The sequence below is a fragment of the Equus przewalskii genome, chromosome 2 (assembly GCF_037783145.1).
Source record: "Equus przewalskii isolate Varuska chromosome 2, EquPr2, whole genome shotgun sequence".
NCBI classification, from domain to species: domain Eukaryota; kingdom Metazoa; phylum Chordata; class Mammalia; order Perissodactyla; family Equidae; genus Equus; species Equus przewalskii.
Genome location: NC_091832.1, coordinates 74,323,895 through 74,340,919, shown reverse-complemented (window position 1 = coordinate 74,340,919; position 17,025 = coordinate 74,323,895).

Sequence of the window (17,025 nt, the reverse complement as noted above, 5' to 3'; positions counted from 1 at the left end):
ACACCCATTGAAATGGAAATAAAGGGGGATAATGAATACAAACAAACAAAAAATATAAGACCAGAAGAAACTAGAGCTATTTTTTCCTACTCTTTTCAGCACTGATGCTGTCTGACTTTATCTTTTTAAAGGAACTGAAAATTTGTATTTGATATCCAATTTAGCTAAAATCTGTAACAAAATGGAGAGTATAAAGTTGATTAACACTTGTTCAGAGTTCAGAATGTAGCCATGTAGTTTTCTCAATTCAACTTCTGATGCAACATATTTTCTCTCTTATTCTATTTGTTCTTACTCTTGTTCTCACACTTTTTCTACCACTTATATTCCTCCCCTTTACTCTCTCTTCTTCCTTTCTCTATTCCTTTTGTCTATAGGTCTCCTCTTTACATTTTAACATTTGTGCAATATGTGTATCTTTCTATGTGAATATGGAATGCGTATACTTATATATGTATTTATAATATATAATATTATAATATATATTGTATGTTAATATATTGTATATGAGTTTGGAAGACGGAAGTGTAGAAAAATCCTGAGCTTGCCTCTTCCCACAGACACAACAAAACTAGAACTATCTGTGGAACAGCTTCCTCTGAAAGAGATCAGGAAACTGGATAAAAAGAACCTCCACAACAATGAACAACACAGACAAGGGTGGAAGAAGCAGAGAAACAACACCACTGAGGACAAAACCACAGCCTAGTTTTATGGCCAGTATTGATCTCAAAGGTATGAAGCTTTTCCTAAGGGAGAGGGGTATTTGAGCTCCACATTAGGCACCACAGCCCGTAGCTCCAGCACAAGAGAGAAGGGACCCCTTAATACCTGCTTTTGCTGGCTTTGAAAACCAATGAGGGACCCACCTAGAAAAACTATAGAACTTCAGGGAGAGAAAAATCTGCTCTTAAAGGGCCCATGCACAAACTCACTCGACACAGAAACAAGTACAAAAATACAAGATACAAAAGTTCATAGTCCATTGGTAAGAGAGACTCACTTATGAAGCTCAGAACACATCCTGCAGAGGCAGGAGGTGGCTGGGCCGACTCCCCAAGGATTGAGACACTGGCAGCAGCCATTATTGTAATTGCTTTCAATTATGCTGATGCAGAGGCTGGCAGGCACTGTTGGAATCCTCCCTTTAGTCTATTAGCACAAGGGTCTGCCCCACGCACTAGAGCAACTGAGACAATCAAGCTGATCCAGGAAGCAGGTGGCCCACCCGAGGGAATGGCACCCCCCCACCAGGAGGCCCATGGAGGACATGTGCTGGTCATCACCAACAGGCACAAAGAGGATCTCTCCAGCCTTTGAGTGCCTGAAATGGTTGTGTGCTGCCACTCCTGGGGCCTCACCTGCCCATCAGAACAGCATAGCAAGTTCTTGCCAGAGGCCTGACCTGCCCCAAGCAAGGCTGACAGCAGTTGCAGGCCCTGTAGCTAACCTCACCTTAAGCCTGCTCCGCACACCAACGTAGAGGCAGCTAAGAGCTACAGGGAGCCGCAAAAGGGGCCAGCAGCAATTTTATGCCTCTGGACTTAGCAACCAGTCACATCAGGGTCCTGACTCACTTAGGAACAAAACTGCAGTAGCTGTGTGCTACTGATCTTGCAGCCAGCTGTGCTGGGGGCTTGCCTTGCTCAATAAAGTGCCCATAGCAACTGCATGCAGCCAAGCCTCACAATCAGCCAGCCCGGGGGCTGGCCTAAACTACCTGTGCACCTACAGCAATAGCAACTCTGCCACAACAAAAAGGTACATGCAGCCCACACAAGAGACCTCCCTGGAGTACTTGGCATGAGTGTCCAGAGGAGAGCGTGCTGCTGGTCCCCATAAGTCATCTCTTACATATGGCCACATTTCCAAGTTTGAGAGACATAGCTGATCTATCTAATAAATAGAAATAATCTCAGAGAAGTAAATAAAAAGAGGAGACAAAGGAATATGTTCCAAATAAGATAACAGTACAAATCCTCAGAAAAAGAGCTAAACAACACAGACATAAATATTGGATAAAGGATTCATCTATTGGATAAAGCATTCATAAAGATGCTCACTGGTCTATGGAGAAGAACAGAGGAACATAGTAAAAACTTCAACAAAGAATTGGAAAATATAAAAAAGAGGGGACAGCCTGGTGGTGCAGCAGTTAAGTGCGTATGTTCCACTTCAGCAGCCCGGGGTTCACCAGTTCAGATCCCGGGTGTGGACATGGCACCACTTGGCACGCCATGCTGTGGTAGGCATCCCACATATAAAGGAAGATGGGCATGGATGTTAGCTCAGAGCCAGCCTTCCTCAGCAAAAAGAGGAGGATTGGCATCAGTTAGTTCAGGGCTAATCTTCCTCAAAAAAAGAAAATATGAAAAAGAACAAGTCAGAGCTAAAGAATGCAACAATAAAAATGAAAAATTTACTAGAGGGTATCTACAAAAGGGTAGATGACAGAATGGATCAATTATCTGGACCAATGATCTTTAAAGAATAGAGGAAGCCACCCAAGTTGAAGAGAAAATAAAGTTAAAAAGAATGAGGACAGTCTAAGGGACATTTAGGACAACATCACCCATACTAATATCCACATTATATGTGTCCCACAAAGTGAAGAGAGAGACAAAGGGGCAGAGAAATTATTGGAAGAAATAATATCTGAAAACTTCTCTAACCTGGGAAAGGAAACAGATATCCAGGTACAGGAAGCACAGAGAGTACCAAACAAGATAAACCAAAAGAGGCCCACACCAAGACATAACACTAAAGAAAGCCATCAAATCACAAGGGAAGAGAGCAAAAGAGAATGTAAAAGAAAAGAACTACAAAAATGTCTAGGAAAAAATAACAAAATTGCAATAAGTGCATACTTGTCAATAGTTACTTTAAATGTACCAAATGCTCCAATCAAAAGAAATAGGGTGGCTGAATGGATAAAAAAAAGACCCATATATATGCTTCATGCAAGAGACACACTTCAGACCTCAAGAGACTCACAAACTGCAAATGAAGGGATGAGAAATGATATTCCCTGCAAATGGAAACAAAAAGAAAGCTGAGATAGCAATGCTTATATCAGACAAAATAGACTTTAAAACAAATCTATAACAAGAGACAAAGAAAGCCATGACATAACGATAAAGGGAGCAATCCAATAAGAGGATATAACACTCATCAATATCTATGTGCCCAACATAGGAGCACCTAAATACATAAAGCAAATATTAACAGACATAAAAGGAGAAATTGACCGTAATAGAATAATAATATAGGACTTAAACACTTCACTTGTATCTATAGATAGATCATCCACTCAGAAGATCAATAAGGCAACGTTGACCTTAAATGACACCTTACCAGATATACTTAGTTGATACATACTGAACATTCCATTAAAAACTGCAGAATACACCTTATTTTCAAATGCACATGGAATATTCTCCAGGATAGATCACACATAAGTCCACAAAACAAGCCTCAATAAGTTTAAGGAGATTGAAATAATACCAAGCATCTTTTCTGACCACAGTGGGATGAAACTAGAAGTCAAATACAAGAAGAAAGCTAGAAAAGCCACAAATTTGTGGAGCTTAAACAAAATGCTACTGAACAATTATTGGGTGAACAAACAAATCAAAGGAGAAATAAAATATCTGGAGACAAATGAAAATGAAAATACAACATACCAAAATCTGTGGGATACAGCAAAAGCAGTAGTAAAAGGAAGTTTACAGCAATACAAGCCTATTCTAAGAAACAAGAAAAAGCTGAAATTAAGAATCCAACAAACCAACTAAAAGAACTAGAAAAAATGACCAAAAGAAGCCCCAAATCAGTAGAAGGAAGGAAATAGTAAAAATCAGAGTGGAAATAAATGAAGTAGAGACTACTTCTACTACAATAAAATAGAAAAGATCAATAAAACTAAGAGCTGGTTCTTTAAAATAATAAAGAAAATTGACAAACTTTTAGCTAGACTCACAAAGAAAAAATGAAAGTTCAAAAAATATACAAAGAACTCATACATCTCAACAACAAAAAAAACTAACAACCCAGTGAAAAAAATGGGCAAAATATCTGAACAGAGACTTCTTGAAAGAAGATATACAGATGGCCATTGGCACCTGAAAAGATGTTAACATCATTAACAATTAGGGAAATTCAAATCAAAACTCAATGAGATATCACTTCACTCTGGTCATAATGGCTATAATTAACAGGACAGGAAACAAGTGATGGAGAAGATGTGGGGATAAGGGAATCCTTTTACACTGCTAGTGAGAGTGCAAACTGGTGCATCCACTATGGGAGACAATATGGATTTTCCTCAAAAAATTAAGAATAGAACTACCATATGATCCAGCTATTCCACTGCTGCATATTTATCGAAAAACTTGAAATTACAAATACATAAAGATACATGAACCCCTATGTACATTGCAGCATTATTCACATTAGCCAAGACTTGGGAGCAATCTAAGTGCCCATCAAGGGACAAATGAATAAAGAAGATGTGGTATATGTACACAATGGAATACTACTCAGCCGTAAGAAATGATGAAATACAGCCATTTGTGACAACTTGGATGGATCTTGAGGGTATTATGCTAAGTGAAATAAGTCAGAGGGAGAAAGTCAAATACTGTATGATTTCACTCGTAAGTAGAAGATAAAAACAACGACAAACACGTAGCAACAGAGACTGGATTAGTGGTTACCAGAGGGGAATTGGGGAGCAAGGAGGGCAAAAGGGGTAATTAGGCACATGTGTGTGGTGATGGATTATAATTAGTCTTTGGGTGGTGAACATGATGTAATCTACACAGAATTTGAAATATATTACAATGTGCACGTAAAATTTATATAATGTTATAAACCAATGTTACTGCAACAAAAAACAAAAAATAAAATTAGAAATGAAAGAGGAGAATTACAACAGACACTGCTGAAAGATGAAAGATTATAAGAGAATACTACAAAGAGCCATATGCCACCAAAATGGATAATCTAGAAGAAATGGGTAAATTTTTAGAATTATAAAACCTTCCAAAAATGAATAAAGAAGAAATAGAACACCTGAATAGATTGATCACTAGTAGGAGATTGAAAGAGTTATCAAAAAGCTCCTAAAAAAAGAAAGTCCAGGAGTAGATGGCTTCCCCAGTGAATTCTACCAAACATTCAAAGAAGATTTAATACCTAACATTCTCAAACTCTACCGAAAAATTGAAGAAGAAAGAATGCTTCCTAACTCATTCTATGATGCCCATTGCCCCAATATCAAAACCAGGTGAGGATAACACAAACAAATAAAATTACAGGCCAATATTACCAATGAATATAGATGTAGAAATCCTCAACAGAACACTAGTAAATTGAATACAACAATACACTAAAAGGATAATGCACCATGATCAAATGGGGTTTATTCCAAGGATGCAGGGATGGTTCAACATCTGCAAATGAATCAATGTGATTCACCATATTAACAAAATGAAGAATAAAAATCACACGATCATCTCCATAGATGCAGAGAAAGCATTTGATAAGATACAGCATGCATTTATGATAAAAACTGAACAAAAGTTGTATAGAAGGAAAATATCTCAACATAAAATAAAGGCCATATATGACATCCACACAGCTAACACCATACTCAACAGTGAAAAACTGAAAGCTGTCCCTCTAAGAATAAGAATGAGACAAGGATGACCACTGTCACCGCTCTTATGTAACATAGTACTGGAAGTCCTAGTCAGAGCATTAGGTAAGAAAAAGAATCCAAAGTGGAAAGTAAGAAGTAAAACTGTCACTATTGGCAGATGACATGATCCTATATACACAGAAAACTGTAAAGAATCCACCAAAAAACATTAGAAATAATAAACAAATAAAGTTGCAAGGTATAAAATTAACATACAAAAATTTGTTGCGTTTCTATACGCTAACAATGAAATAGCAGAAAGAGAAATCAAAAATACATTTCCACTTACAATCACAACACAAAGAATAAAATACTTAGGAATAGATTTAATCAAAGAGGTGAAAGACCTATACACTGAAAACTATAAAACAATGTTGAACGTAATCAAAGAAGACATAAAGATATGAAGAAATATTCTGTGCTCATGGATTAGAAGAATCAAGATAGTTAAAATGTCCATACACCTTGAAGCAATCTATAGATTTAATGTAATGCCTATCAAAGTCCCCACAACTTTTTTCTTGGAAAAATAAAAAAGAATTGTAGATTTATTTGGAACAAAAAAGTAATCTTGATTAAAAAACACAAAGCTGGAGGTATCACACTTCCTGATTTCAAAATATACTACAAAGCTATGGTAATCAAAACAGCATGGTACTGGCAAAAAAACTGACACACAGATCAATGGAACAGAATCAAGAGCAAAGAAATAAACTTACATATCTATGGACAGCTAATTTTCCACAAAGCAGCCAAGAACATACAATGGAAAAATGAAAGTCTCTTTAATAAATGGTGTTGGGAAAACTGGACAGCCATATGCAAAAAAATGAAAGTAGAGATTTATTTTACACTATACACAAAAATTAACTCAAAATGGATTAAAAACTTGAATGTAAGACCTGAAGCCATAAAACTCCTAGAAGAAAACACAGCCAGTACGCTCTTTGACATCAGTCTTAGCAGTATCTTTTTGAATACCATGTCTGACCAGGCAAGGGAAGCAAAAGAGAAAATAAACAAATGGGAGAACATCAAGCTAAAAAAACTTCTGCACAGCAAAGAAAATCATCAAAAAAATGAAAAGGCTACCTACCAATTGAGAGAAGATATTTTCAAATCATAGATCTGATAAGGGATTAATGTACAAAATATATAAAGAACTCATACAACTCAACAACAACAAAAAAAACAATCCAATTAAAAAATGGACAGAGGATATGAATAGAAATTTTTACAAAGAAGATATACAGAATGCTAAGAGGTACATGAAAAGATGTTCAACATCACTAATTATTAGGGAAATGTAAATCAAAACTACAATGAGATATCACCTTACATCGTCAAAATGGCTATTATTAAAAAAACGAGAAATAAAATATATTGGACAGGATGTAGAGAAAAGGGAATCCTCATACACTGCTCGTGGGAATGAAAACTGGTGCAGCCACTATGGAAAACAGTATGGAGACTCCTCAAAAAATTAAGAATAGAGCTACCTTATGATCCAGCTATTCCACCTCTGGATGTTTATCCAAAGAACACAAAAACACTTGTTTGAAAAGATACATGCACCCCCTATGTTCATTGCAGCATTATTCACAACAGCCAAGAGTTGGAAGCAATATAAGTGCCCATTAACAAATGAATGAATGAAGAAAGTGTGCTGTATATATGTATACACATGAACACATATATATATATATATGTATATGTATACACAATGGAATACTACTCGGCCATAAAAAGAAGAAATATTGCCATTAGCAGCAACATGGGTGGATCTTGAGTGACTTGTGCTAACCAAAATAAGCCAGATGGAGAAATCCAAATACCAAATACGATATGATTTCATTCATATGTGGAAGATAAAAACAACAGCAACAAATACACAGATACAGAGAATAGATTGGTGGTTAGCAGGGTGAGGGGAGAAAGGTCACATGTATACATTGACGGATGGCAATTAGACTTTTGCTGGTGAACATGATGTAGTTTACACAGAAATAATAATATAATATACACCTGAAATTTATATAACATTATAGGTCAATATTACTTCAATAACAAAATATACTGTATTTATTATATACTGTATATGATTATAAATTATATAATAATATAATTGAATAGCATATTTATATATTATATTATATAAACACACAATGAAATATACATAACATATTTATAACACATATATAATATATATAACTATATTTAATAATATATATCTGTATTCTATATTTTGTTACTACATGAAACTTGCAAAGTAGATGCTATTTTAATTAATTTTAATTATTATAGCATCAATTTTAGTGTTATTAAACACCTCAAGTGGAAATAAAAGTGCTTTGGAAAATCATGAAAAACATAATTCTTCGATATAATAAAATTAAACATAATGAACATTGTAAATATATAAAACTCAGTGATTGTTCTGCAAATGATGTCCTTTCTATATCAGTTTGTTATTGATGATTTCTCCTATAATTTGTTTACATTTAAGTGAAAAGAAATTGGAAAATTCTACCCCTTTATCCTGAATGAGTTGGCCTGAAAATAATGATTTAGAACGTGCAGGGACAAAGATGTGTTTTCTGGTCTGTGATCCTAGAATTACTCAATAAAATTATAGATCTTTTTTAATTAGTATTTTCTGATGTGTTTTAGAAGGAGTAAAACAAGGTTTGAAGTACTTAGTAAAAATATTGTTGACAAAAATATAACATTAAAACAAATGAAATAATCAATAATCAATTTATAATGAATATAAATACGTCTACACACTGATTACGTACTTTGATTTCTCTTATATCAATATGTATGTCATGTTAAAGAGGGCATATCCTACTGGACTATCAGCACATGTAAAATTATTCATTATTGCCTCTTCCTTCAAATATTTCTTCATTTGTCTTACAGGACAACTTCCTTGGTTTTCCTTTTACCTCATTGACTGCTGTTTCTGTTTCCTTTGCTCGTTTTCCTTTTATCTATGATCATTTAATGTTGGAGCGATCCATACGTTATTTCTTGATCTGCTTATATTCCCTAAACACACTCACTCTGTTAGAGATCTAATAAAATGTCATGGCTGAAACAACATCAATAAGGTGACATCATCAAATTTTATCTGCAGCCCAAGCATCCTTTCTGAAAGCAAAAATCAAATATCCAGCTGCTTACTTAATATTTCCATTTGATGTCTAAGATCTCAACTTAGCATGCACAAAATGGAATCACTTATTATTCTGCCCCCAACGTATTATACTTTCATTCTATTCTGCCCCCAACGTATTATACTTTCATTCTATTCTACCCCATCTCAGTTAATACAATCTTATCTTTCCAGTTCTTCAGGCCAATCTTGGGGATTGACTGATATTCTCTATTCCTTTTGTAAAACAAATTGACTGAATACCCATCACACTCATTTTCCATTATGAGTAGGCAAATCTCTAGTAAGCCTATGCAATTCTGCATTGATCAGCTGAAAGAATTGTATGTTAACAAAAATATGGGTACAATGGTACTCAAATGATTGTTATGGCAATCATATAATTTAATTAAATTCATGCAAAAATATGATTGCTTTTTCTATGAAAATTAAGTGGAAAATTTTTGGAAATACAGATAATGGTAGAAAGGTTCTTTTTGAATAAGGTATTAAAGAGACATTTAAAAAAGTTTGGAGGAAAAGAATGATCTGCCAGGAAAGAAAGAATTCTTCAAAATAAGTTCATCTTCTCAACAAGATATTTGCTTAAATTAACAAGCTGTGTGGAGTGAGAGACTAAAGATTTGTAGTAGACTACAAAATTGGATACAGTCACTTGCAGTTTCTCCCATCAAAATGTGGAGCATTTATTCACCTTCCTGAATTTAAGCTAGTCAATTTCATTAAAGATAGGAAATTATTCATATTTTCAATTTCCTTTTTTGTCACTTTTGTTAAGCTGTATTTTTTTCATTGTACACTTCAGTCAAATTTTTAAATCTATTGACATATACTTGTACAAAATGTGCTCTAATTATCTTTCAATGTGTGTAGGGTTTGTATTGATACCCTAATTTCATTTGTAATGTGAATAATTGTGTTTTCTCTGTTTCTTGATGGCTCCTTGTGGGAGTTTATCAAGTTTACTAAAGTTTTCACACAAATAACATTTGGCTTTTTTAATGTTTTTTGTGTATATTTTTTTCTATCTTATTGATTTCTAGTCTTATTTTTAGTATTTATTCCTTCTATTTTCCTTGAGTTTCATACAAAGTGTGCTTTTTTTCCTTGGTTAAGAATTACAACTCCCATCAATGCTATTATATTTGGCTTGATCTGATAACTGATTTTCTTTTGGAAAGAGCAAATTATCTTAAAAATGTGAAGGCATGTAATGGTTTTCTAAAACTGTATGAATTGAGATATAAAACCTGAGAAAATACTAGAGACACTTGTTAAAATGAAAGTTTGGTAAAAATATTCATGCATTGTGAACTTTTAGCAAATTGTGTTAATTATGAAACAACATTGGCTTTCATCTTTTCCTATTGAATAATCACTAACCTAATCAGTATATTTAAAATCAAAGCGTGATTCATAATATACATAATTCTACGTATATTCTATCACATAATTGGAGTACATAAACTGAGCTTAATAAAAATAATTTTGCTATCTTTAAAATATATTTAAAATTATTAAATGATATTAGGAATGCAACCATTAGAAGAATTTATAAAATCTTCCTCTCTTGGTTAATTACATTTTCTACTCTGAGTTTCTTTAAATTTTGTTTATTTCATCTATTTCTAGTTGTCTTATATTACTCAAAAATAAAAGCCAACATTTTATCAAGCTTTGAGACATTCCCACTGCCCCACAACTTAATCAATTTCTAATTATAATCATCACATTTTAATTTTTATTATTCAGATTTAATTGCTATGCCTTCATTTTAAATGTCTTTAAATCATAAGTATATTTTAGATATTACTTAATGCAGTCATAGAATTAAAAATCCCTACTTGTTTAATCATTGATATCCAGTTTCAATTCCAGTTTAATTAAAGCAATAATACAATAAATATACTCAGTTTCTTAAGATTATTTGCACATATATAACTTCCTCCTTCTCTTCAATATAATCATGTTTTTTTTGAGAAAAACAAAAATACTATTTGTGTAACCTGTATCAATATGAGTTATTAAATAGATAAGTCACATGTTTGTCCTATTTATTACATTTTGACTTAGGAAAAAATTAAGATTTCTTGAGAAAGAAACGTCCAAATATACATGTAATTATTGAAAATATATTCTTATAAAATAAATATTTTATTTTGTTTAATTTTTAAAAGAACTGCATTTTCCAATAAAGTCAAAACCTTAGGTACTTATTTATTATTACTATAAACATAACTATATCCTTACGTAGCTATATATTTAAGTATATATAATATCTAACTAGACACATTATATCATTATATATCTATATGTAACTACATATATAACTATATATATAAAACTGTCCATAATTGCATAAACTATAATTATACACACAAACACACATATTTAATTAGTTATCTAGTACTGTGCAACAAATTACCCCAAAGTTTATCAGCTTAAAACAATACACATTTGTTATCTTACAGTTTCTGTGAGTCAAGCATTCAGGTATGGCGTAGGTGGATCCACCACTTCAGGATATCTCACATAGATGCCAGTAAGGCGTTGGCTGCAGGTGCCGTCTCCTGTTGGGAGTGGGGCTTGACTGGCAAGGATGCGCTGGCAAGATCACCCATCTGTTTTGTTGTCCGGATTCAGTTCCCTGCAGGCTGTTGTCCTGAAGCCTCAGTTTCTCAGAAGATGTTGGCGGAAGGCTCCTTTAGCAGTTCCTTGCCTGAAAGCCTCTCCTTAGAGCACCTCACAACATGGCAGGGAGCAAGAGGTCAAGAGAGGCCACAAGCAAGAGGAAAGTCAGTCATTTGTAACCTAATCACTACAGTAATATCCAGACCTTTTTGCTACGTTTATTTTACTTGAAGACAACTCTGAGGTATGGTGACATTGAGGTATGGAGATACCGAATTTAGAAAATTTTATGCTTTCCTTTCTCTCTCCCTTCCTCCCTTGCTTCACTCTCCATTACTTTTTTTCAGAAATTAAATATTATTTTCTTGTCTTATAAGTTTGGAAAGTAGGGAGCACCCGTGCTTATAAGATTAGGGAACAGCTTTTTGTTTTTAAAAGGTATGATTTTTGGTGAGGAAGATTGGCCCTGAGCTAAAATCTGTTGCCAATTTTCCTCTTTTTGTTTTTTTCTCCACAAAGTTCAAGCACATAGTTGTGCATCTCAGGTGTAGGTCATTCTAGTTCCTCTATGTGGGATGCCACCATAGCATGGCTTGATGAGCAGTGTGTAGGTCTGTGCCCAGGATCCAAACTGGCGAAGCCTCAGGCACCAAAGCGTAGCAGGTGCACTTAACCACTCAGCCATGGGACCAGCCCCTAGGGAGCAACTGTTTGGTCTTTTAGGACACCATTCATGGTCTGTCTCTCATGCAGGCAATTTATCACAGTAGTTTTTCCATGAAAATACAGGTCTTTTCCACGGATAAAATCTGGTAAATAGAATTTTATCCACCTTATTATGCATAGAGTATATATGTACATCTTGGCAATCTATGTAATATATTGTGTCTACAGCCAAAAATATTGCATGCTTCTTATTATCTAATTATGGTGATTTTTTTCTCATAATTTTCCAATCATTGACTCTATGAAATGGCCATAGAAGAATTAGATTCCCGCAAAGCTGGAAAGTAGGAGGTGACTTTTAGTTAAAGTATAACTTTTAGAAAAAATAAAATGAGATTTCCATAATTCTCAATATAATTCTATTATATTAAGGGATGTTAGTTCAATGCATCATAAGACCTGAAGAAATTTGCCTATTTTAATAGTAGATAAGCTCAACTATTAGCAATATTAATATCTTTAAGAATCTCCTAGGGGCCAGCCCAGTGGCTTAGTGGTTAAGTTTGTGTGCTCTGCTTTGGCAGCCTGAGTTCACAGCTTCAGATCCCTGGTGCAGACCTAGTACTGCTCGTGAACCACACTGTGGTGGCGTCCCACATAAAATGGAAGAAGACCGGCACAGATGTTGGCTCAGGGCCAATCACCCTCACACAGACCAAAAAGAATCTCTTTAAGAAAACCCTGTGTCCATCTGATGGCTGTTTCTTAAAGGAGTGAAGAACATGGTCCTTAACTCAGAAACTTACGAAACTACCAAAATCAAACCCTTTAGTGTTTCCTAAACTAAATCAGCCATTTTAGATATCTAAATGCTTTTTAAATATTTTAAAACTTCATAACGGACTTTCTCAATTTGATTTAAAGTTTTGTGTAGGTGATAAAGGTAATGATAGTAATAGTGCTGCTGTCTTAACAATCTGTGTATTTTCAATAAGAGTGACCTTACCTGGGCATTAAGTTCTATTTGAGTCTGTATGAATGTTTAAAATAGTTTATCATTTAATTTACATAGTAGATGAAACTCAATTATATTTCTGACTTAAAAATGTACATTTTTGAGGATTAGTTATGCCCCAAGCATAAATTTAATGGCATTTCATCATCAATTCCATTAATTCTCACAAAAATCCTCAAAGATGGCAAAAAGTATTTTCTGTTTTTGCCAATGAGAAACCTCAGGCACAACGAGCTGAAATATCTTGCTAAGGTTACAGTTACTAAATGAAAGAGCCAAGATTTGAACATATGTGATTTGGTTCTTGAGTCCTTACTATTGACACAATAGTTTATTGCTGGTCTATCATTTAATTATTATCGATGACTATGTGTTATAATATTTATAGATAAGATATTGTCTCATATACACCAAAAGTAGAAATGAGTGAATTAAAAATAAGATGCAGGGATATTTACAGTTTTTTTAAAAAGGAAAAGGGATAAAACAAATTATCCAATTACTATAGTTTCTCATCTCTAGGATTAGATAAATAAATACTACAACATAAAGACAATCAGGAAAGCAATTTAATTTTATCACCAAGATCTTTCCTCTGACTATAACCTCTTTCAAATGTTTCCTAGGTGGATGTTAGAGGGTTTAAGATGAGTACTTAGTTCTCATGAGGTACATGCAGGGGCAGTTAGATCATCCTTTACTTGCAGTAGTAACTATATGATGTTTCATGAATAAAGCCATAATTGAGTGTATCAGGGAGAAAAATAAGTAATCAGTATAAACTTCCATACATAAGCTCTCTCTGAGAGTTTACTATCTGAAACTCTAAAGGAGAGACAGGTTTGTTTTACCTTTTTAACTGTAAAAGTTGTTATTTATCTATATTTTCTTACCGACATAGCAGGTTGCAACCTTAAAGTCATATTCATTTAGCCCAATATTGGTCATTTGCTTTCAATAACTGTAGGACATAGAGATCTGGGTAAATCTGACCAACTCAATGTTGTGTGCAAAAAGACTCTTATGCCCTTAGAGAACCTCCTTGAGATTTGTGGCATTTGAGAATAGCAGACCTACTGACATTTTCTTTCAAGAAACTTATTGATCTTTCAAAAATACCTATTTTGTTCCATCACCCAAGGATCCCTACTCTTGTCCTTTTATAAGCAGCAGTCGCCTCTCACCTCACCATCCTCCTGTCTCTAGCACCTGAGAAAACATTAATCTATTTCCATTTATATAACTTCATCATTTCAATAATGTTATATAAAGATAATCATATTATATTTTGCCTTTTGATTGCATAAATGTCAGTGTACTCATTATTATATTGAACTATGTTTTTGAGAGCTGTTATCATTGGGGAAACTGAACTCGGTAACAGGATCTCCCCATATTATTTTGCAATTGCATATCAGTCGAAAATCACTCAATATAAAAACTATAATTAAGACAAAATAAAACAAAAACAAAGTGAAGGACCCAAAGTACTAGTATAGATATGTTTTAGGAAATATACTTACAGATGCTACTTTCCTGACTCAGATGCAGCACCAGATCTTAGACTGGATCCTATACTGGAGAAAGACAGAATGCTATAGAAGACATGACTGTATAAACGGACAAAATTAGAATATGGAGAGTCACTGGATTAAAATGTCCTATCAATGTTAAATTTTCTGATATTGGCAACTATGCTCTGATTAGGAAAAAGAATATCTTTATTCTTAGGAAATACTCACTGAATTATTTAAAGCTAAATATCCATGCTATATGTAACTTACTTTCAAACATTTCAGGAAAAAAAGTGTTTGCATGTGAGTGTGTGCAGAGAGACAGAGAGAGTGCATTGTACAAATGATAAAGAAAATGGAACATTAGATTGATCTAGACAAAGAGTATATGAGTGTTCTTTGTATTATTCTCGCTATAAAAAACTTTCTGCATTTGAAATTATTTCTAAATAAATAGTAAAACATAATTCAGCCAATTCTGAAATATGCACTTCTTTCCATATACGTTTTTAGAAATGGGAACTATATTAATACCAAGGAAATCTTATATTTAAAATTTTAGAGGAAGAATAAATGCCATTTTTTGGATATCATAATTCATAATTTTAACATATGAAACCTCAAGAGAATGAGAAGACAAACCACAGTCTGAGAGAAAACATTTGCAAAAGACACATTTGATAAAGGACTATTATCCAAATATAAAAAGAACTCTGAAAACTCAGCATAAGAAAACAAACAGCCCAATTAAAAAATAAGCAAAAGATCTGAAAGGCGCTTCATTAGAGAAGGTAGACAAATGGCAAATAAGCTTGTGGAAAAGATGCCCCACACCATACGTCATTAGAGAATTGCAAATTAAAACAACAATTAGATACCACAACATACCTGTTAAAATGATCAAAATCCAAAACACCGGCATAACCAAATACTGGCAACAATGTGTAGCAACAGAAATTTTCATTCATTGCTGGTGGGAATGCAGAATGTGATAACCACTATAGAAGACAGTTTGTCAGTTTCTTACAAAACTGACCGTGTTCTTACCATACAATTTAGCCATCACACTCTTCGCTATTTAGCCCAATGAAATTGAAAACTTATGTCTGTATAAAAACCTGCACATGGAGGTTTATAGTAACTCTGTTTTATTCAAAATTGCAAAAAATTAGAAGCAACCAAGATGTCTTTCAGTATGGAAATGGACAAATAAATTGTGGTATATCCAGACATTATTCAATGCGAAAAAGAAATAAGCTATCGAGCCATGAAAAGACATGGAGAAACCTTAAACGCTTATTAATCAGTGAAAGAAGACTTTCGGAATAGACTATATACTATATGATTTTAACTATATAATATTCTGGAAAAAGCAAATCTATGGAAAATGTAAAAAGATCAATGGTTTGCAGGCATTGGAGTTGGGAGAGATGAATAGGCGGAGCACAGAGGATGTTTAGGGCAGTAAAACTATCTATAGTATGATACTATATTGGCAGACACTTGTCATTATACATTTGTCCAAATCCATAGAAAGTACAACACCAAAAGTGAACCCTAATGTAAACTATGGACTTTGAATGATAGTGGTGTATCAACGTAGATTCATCAATTGTGATAAATGTGCCACTTTGGAGGAGGATATTAGTAACGGAGGAGGCTATGTACGTGTGGAGGCTGAAGCGTACAGCATCTCTCTACTTGACACTCAGTTTTGCTGTGAAACTAAAACAGTTCTAAAAACTAAAGTCTATTAAAAAATGAAAGCTACTTCTCATGCTTAATTGCTTGTGTTATTGCTGATACAATGCTTAGTAAACCTATAATTATTTTATTCATAATTAATATGTTGCAGATAATAAAAATAATCATTTGTTAATTATAGATGCTTTGTCGGTTGGATAAGAACTAGAAGCTTAAATAAGGAGTGGGATAAATCTATGGTTATTCTCATATTAGGAAAAGAATTAGTTCAGTGTGGACAGTCTGGTTATGATCAAGAATTCTACATTTCTCTATAACTGATTGAGTGAAGAGTATAGAATTTCTAACCACCTTTATAAGATGACTGATAAGCATGGAATAAATCTGTTTTTCTAAGACATATTGCATAGATTGAAATAGCTATAGAGACACACTGAAGAGGTAAAAATATTGTAATACTATTTTGGGGAAATAAATTAATGCTATGAATTTTCAATTATTTTTCAAAAGTGTTTTTATGTTTTAAACGCCAGTCAAATCTTTTGCTTTAAATTTAGTAGCGCAGCTTAACAGCTAATCAATTTAAATTTGGAAAGTTCTCTGATCTATATTAAAA